This window comes from Lathyrus oleraceus, chromosome 6, assembly GCF_024323335.1.
Source record: "Lathyrus oleraceus cultivar Zhongwan6 chromosome 6, CAAS_Psat_ZW6_1.0, whole genome shotgun sequence".
NCBI classification, from domain to species: Eukaryota; Viridiplantae; Streptophyta; class Magnoliopsida; order Fabales; family Fabaceae; genus Lathyrus; species Lathyrus oleraceus.
The window spans coordinates 72948850-72955525 of record NC_066584.1 but is presented as its reverse complement, the minus strand read 5'-3'; positions in this window follow the sequence as shown (position 1 = coordinate 72955525).

The window sequence follows — 6676 nt, the reverse complement described above, 5'->3', positions numbered from 1 at the left end:
TCCGGACCTCCGATTCCAATTCCGTAAAAAGCTATACGTTCGGAAATTCACAACTAACCCAAACACAGATTCAATTACAGCCTAACACAGTTTATCCAACATAATTTTCCAGCATTCATAATCCCAATTAGGGTCAATTCAACGGCTTATCACTACCCATCACATGCTAACCCATAATACCCATTAAACGACGATAAACCCCCCTTACCTGAGTTAATCCGGAAATCTCTAAGCTCCAAGCTTTTCTCTTCTCCAACCTTTGCCCTTGCTCTTCCTCTTTGCCCTTTCTCCACTTTCCACTTTTCAGCCGCTTCTCTGTTTCACGTAAAACTCTTTTTACCAAATGGGATTCTTTTTCCTTACTTCACACTTATATATTTTCCAATAATTATTATTATTCCAAAATAATAATAATAATAATCCAATAATTCCAATTATTTAACTAAATTAATAAATATAATATTAATTTAAATCAAATAATTATCTTATTTTTATTGGGGTGTTACAGTAATCACTAGGAATAAAGCAAGACTAGTGGCACAAGGGTATACTCAAGTTGAAGGGGTTGACTTTGATGAGACTTTTGCACTCGTTGCAAGGCTTGAGTCAATAAGATTGCTGTTAGGTGTTGCCTGCATTCTGAAGTTCAAATTGTTCCAAATGGATGTGAAGAGTGCCTTTTTAAATGGCTACTTGAATGAAGAAGTCTATGTGGAACAACCTAAAGGGTTCTGTGATCCTAACCTGCCAAAACATGTGTACAAGTTGAGGAAAGCTTTGTATGGGTTGAAGCAAGCTCCTAGAGCTTGGTATGAGAGGTTGACTGAATTTCTGACCTCTAATGGGTACAGAAAAGCAGGGATAGATAAGACCTTGTTTGTGAAGGATGAAGATGGCAAAATCATGATTGCCCAAATTTATGTGGATGATATTGTCTTTGGTGGAATGTCAGATAAAATGGTGAAACATTTTTTAACCAGATGCAATATGAATTTGAAATGAGTTTGGTTGGGGAATTGACTTATTTTCTTGGACTGCAAGTTAACCAAATGGAGGATTCTATGTTTCTCTCCCAAAGCAAATATGCCAAGAACATAGTTAAGAAGTTTGGTATGTATAATGCTAGTCACAAAAGAACTCCTACACCTACTCATTTAAAATTAACTAAAGATGAAGGAGGTTCTAGTGTTGATCAAAGCTTATACAGAAGCATGATAGGTAGTCTACTATATCTAACTGCCAGTAGACCTGATATTGCCTATGCAGTTGGTGTGTGTGCTAGATACCAAGCAGAACCCAAAGTGAGTCACTTAAATCAAGTCAAGAGAATTCTTAAGTATATCAATGGGACTTGTGATTATGGTATGTTATACTCTCATGGGTCTGAGCCTGTCTTATCTGGGTATTGTGCTGCTGATTGGGCTGGGAGTGCGGATGATAGAAAAAGCACATCAGGAGGATGTTTCTTCTTGGGAAACAATCTCATATCGTGGTTCAGCAAGAAACAGAACTGTGTATCTTTGTCCACTGCAGAAGCTGAGTACATAGCAGCTGGAAGCAGTTGTTCCCAACTGGTATGGATGAAACAGATGCTGACTGAATACAATGTCTCTCAAAATGTCCTGACATTGTTCTGTGACAATCTCAGTGCCATCAATATTTCAAAGAATCCCATCCAACACAGCAGGACCAAACATATTGACATTAGACATCACTTCATCAGAGATCTGGTGGAAGACAAAGTGATTACCTTGGAACATGTAGCTACTGAACTACAACTTGCTGACATATTTACAAATGCTTTGGATGCTACTCAGTTTGAAAATTTAAGGGGTAAATTGGGAATATGCCTTTCTGAGGAATTATAGCAACTAAGGATGTTAGGAATGTATTGTTTAATATTTCAAACTATTAAACAATTGATAGTGTGCTCTAATTGGTCAACAGACCGTAGCTGTTTCACTTGCAACAAGTGTGTTAACAAGATGTTAAGGGGATATCTTAACATGAGACACCCTATGTACCTGCTAGAGTTCAAGAACATGTTCATGCAGGAGTGTTTCAAGATGTCATACACAAAGTCAAGGCATCTGATGTGGGTGTACATGTTGTGAAGCAAGAATCTGTGTCTACTTGATCAAAGCTGTGAAGCAAGATCAAGAGTGTGTCTTCTTGTTTGAAACTGTGAAGTAAAATCAAGATTGTGTTTTTTTGCTGATTGTTTGTTTTGGTCTGTAATATTAAGTGTTGCTTTGGCAACATTTTTGACAAAAAGGAGGAGTAACACCTGTACCCTAGGACAACAGATTTGTTTGAACAGATTTAGTTGAAGTTGAAGGTCCTCTACCAGAGGTTATGCTGCTGTTTGAGTTTTTAACTTCTATGTGTGCTAAGTGTGTTGCTGTTCAACTTCTTTGTGTGCTGAGTGTATTAGCTAATTTAATTCTCTGTTTGGATGTGTGTTTTTTCCGCTGTTGTGAACTCTGTTGTGATGCCAAGTTGTTTTAGCCAAAAAATTGCCAAAGGGGGAGTTTGTAGATGTTTTTGATTGGCTGCATTTTGTGTTAAAACACTAACTGTACTCTGATGTGTTGACTGATGTCATGACATGCTTGAGTAGTATGCTGTATGATTAGCTAATACAGGAGTTACTGAATGTCAAACTGGATGTTATGACATTCATCCCTGACAGCAAATACTGAACTATAGAATAGTTGGTTTTTCTGTTATAGCTCAGTATTTATTTCAGTCTGTTTTTCAGGAGAATAACAGACCTGGCATATAGCCTATTGTCTGAATGTCAAACTGAATGGTATGACATTCATCCCTGACAGTAGATACTGAATTATAGGCTGGTTCGTTTTTCTGTTATAGTTCAGTATTTATTTCAGTCTATTTTTCAGGAGAATAAAAGACCTAGCATATGGCCTACGTTCTGGACGTCAAACTGAATGTTGTGACATTCATTCCTGAAAACATATGCTAAAGTGTAGGCTAGTTAGTTTTTCTGTTTCAGTATTTTTCTCAGGCTATTTTTCAGGAATCTAACAGCTGAGCTAAAATCTAGGAAACAAACAATTGAGCTACAATTAAGAGGCCTAACATATAGCCTATTTGGTAGCACCCTAATATGTGGAAATTAGGTTAACTTGCTTAACCTTAATTTTAGGAAATATAGGTACAAGGCCCATGTGCTGCATTATAAAAGGATGGCAATCCTACTTTCAGCAACTCAGGGGTTTGAAGCGTGAAGAATTTATTATACCATCATATTTCACTGTTGTATTTTATGTGTGTCTTGTATTAGGTTTAACTTGTGAGCCAAGCAATTATCACCTAGATGATTGCATTGGACTAGGGTGTTCATTGAGTTGTAATTGTTGTGTCACTCTAAGCTTTTAAGTGTGAGTGTTGTGTTTCTTGATTAAAGTTGTTAAGCACGATCAAGAGTTGTTTGAAGGATAACTTCGCCATTGACTTTAAACTAATTAAAGGTTGTAATCACTGTGGTGATTGAGGGGGAGTGAGTAGGAACTCTGGTCTTAGTTTAAGATTGAAATTGCATTGGGTAGGTCTTAAGTGATAGGATTAAATAGTTGGTTTAAGTCCTGAATTAATACTGCTTATAGTGGATTTCCTCCCTGGCCTGGTAGCCCCCAGACGTAGGTATGTTTGTCACCGAACTGGGTAAACAATTGTCTGTGTTATTTACTGTCCTTTACATTTACGTTCTGCATCATTCTTGTCTGTGCAGAATTGGATGTCATAACATCCAGTGTGACATCGATAGTCTGTTACTAGAATTTCAATTGGCATCAGAGCAGGCACCCTGCCGGTTAATTTCTGGGTGAGATCTAGGGACGTTACTTTCTAGTATGATGGACAAGGATATAGGATTCTCAAATAGACCACCCATGCTGGATGGTTCTAACTATGATGACTAGAAACCTCGTATGATAGCCTTCTTGAGGTCTCTGGATAGCAAGGTCTGGAGAGCTGTCAACAAAGGATGGGAACATCCAACGAAGACAGACAAAGATGGAAGCATTATGCAAATTCCTAAAGAAGAGTGGGACAGAGAGCAAGATGCATTAGCCCTTGGAATATCTAAGGCCTTGAATGCACTGTTTAATGGGATAAATAAGAACATCTTCAGACTGGTGCATCACTGTGAGCTGGCTAAAGAAGTTTGGGATACTCTCAAAACAACTCATGAAGGTACCTCCAAGGTGAGGATGTCTAAACTTCAGATGCTGACCACCAAGTTTGAAAATCTGAGGATGAAAGAGGATGAGACTATTCATGACTTCCACATGAATATTCTTGAAATTACCAACGCTTCTGGTGGCTTAGGAGAGAAAATGTCTGAAGAAAAACTTGTAAGAAAGATTCTCAGATCATTGCCAAAGAGATTTGCCATGAAGGTCACTGCTATATAAGAGGCTCAAGATATCTGCAATATGAAGGTTGATGAGCTTATTGGTTCTCTCCAAACTTTTGAAATGGGCTTGTGTGAGAATGTTGAAAAGAAAAACAAAAGCATAGCTTTTGTATCAAATACTGAAGAGGATTCAGAAGAAGGAAATATTGGAGGTGATGAAAGCATATCAGAAGCTATAGCCATGCTTGGAAGACAGTTCAACAAGTTCATAAAGAAGATTGATCAAAAAGGTAGACCAAATGTCAAGAACATTTTGTCTGACATCAGTAAAAGATCAACATCTGAAGAAAAGTTCAACCAAGGCAAGGGAATCCAGTGTCATGGATGTGAAGGTTTTGGACACATTATAGCTGAATGCCCTACGTTCATCAAGATGCAAAAGAAGGGACTATCTGTCACCTGGTCTGAAGGAGACTCTGAGAGTGAATCTGAAGGAGAATCTGCTAAACACGTCACTGCACTAACTAGTGTCTGTGCCTCTGATGATGACTCAAGTGGAGATGAACTTATAATTGATGAACTTGCTGCTTCATATAAAGAGCTATGTGTCAAAAGTGGAGAAGTGTGTATACAAGGAGAAAAGCAGAAGAAACTCATCAGGGAGCTGGAAGCTGAGAAGAAGAAGCATCTGACAGTCATAGATGGTCTAAATGGTGAGATAACTGTGCTGACTTCTAAGCTAGATCAAATGACTAAATCCATCAGAATGCTGAATAAAGGAACTGACACTTTCGAAGAGATTCTAAAGATGGGACAGAAATCAGGAACCATGTCTGGTTTAGGCTTTATTAAGAAATCCTCAATTGAACGCAAAAGCTCAAAGGCTGAAGTTCAGGAAATCAGGCAGAAGTCATAACCAATGTCACAACATCAGGGAAACAGGAGGAGCAACCATCAGAAGAAGAAATTTCAAAGATGGAGATGTCACTACTGTGGTAGATTTGGTCACATAAAACCCTTCTGTTACAGGTTGCATGGTTATCCTAACCAGACCCCTCGAGTCAGACCTAAGCAGAAGGCATTTAAGCCTAATGTCACCATCAAGAAACAACAATGGGTTGCTAGATTAGCTCACACAACTCTAAGGGCATCTACCAGAGAAGACTGGTATTTTGATAGTGGATGCTCAAGACATATGACTGGTATGGAGAACTTATTGGTGGATATACAACCTCATACTACCAGTTATGTGACCTTTGGTGATGGAGCTAAAGGAAAAATCAAAGGTGTTGGTAAGCTGGACAGTCCTGGAGTTCCAGAACTATATAATGTGTTATTAGTAAAAGGACTAACTGTTAATCTCATCAGCATAAGCCAGCTATGTGATCAAGGTTTCTATGTTCAGTTCACTAAGGAAGTATGTGTTGTGATGAATGGAGATAATCAGAAAGTTATGAGAGGATCCAGGTGCAAAGATAACTGCTATCTATGGGAACCTAAAGTTTGAAACTACTCCTCAATGTGCTCCTTAGCCAAGGAAGATCAGGAGGTGAGGTTGTGGCATAGACGACTTGGACATCTTCATTTAAGAGGAATGAAGAAGATCATATCCAAGAAAGCAGTTAGAGGAATCTCAAAGTTGCTTATTGATGAAGGAAGAGTCTGTGGAGAGTGCCAGGTTGGCAAGCAAACCAAGATGTCACATCCTAAGTTGGGACATTCTACAACATCCAAAACTCTGGAACTCTTGCACATGGACTTAATGGGACCTATGCAGGTTGAAAGTCTTGGTGGTAGAGATATGTGTATGTGGTTGTTGATGACCATTCCAGATACACATGGATAAGCTTCATCAGAGAAAAATCAGATGCATTTGATGTCTTCAAAGATCTGTGCATCAGACTCCAAAGGGAAAAGGATAGTTGTGTTATCAGAATAAGGAGTGACCATGGGAAGGAGTTTAAAAACTCCAAGTATGATGATTTCTGCTCATCTGAAGGAATAAGTCATGATTTTTCCTCACCTATTACTCCTCAACAAAATGGAATAGTTGAAAGGAAAAACAGAACTATTCAAGAATCTGCAAGAGCTATGATTCATGCAAAGAAGCTTCCTATGCACTTTTGGGCTGAAGCTATGAATACAACTTGTTATGTTCACAATAGAGTTACCTTGAGAAAGGGAACCTCTTCCACTCTGTATGAAATATGGAAAGGTAGAAAACCTACGGCGAAGTACTTTCATATCTTTGGAAGCAAATGTTACATTCTTACAGATCGTGAACAGAGAAGGATA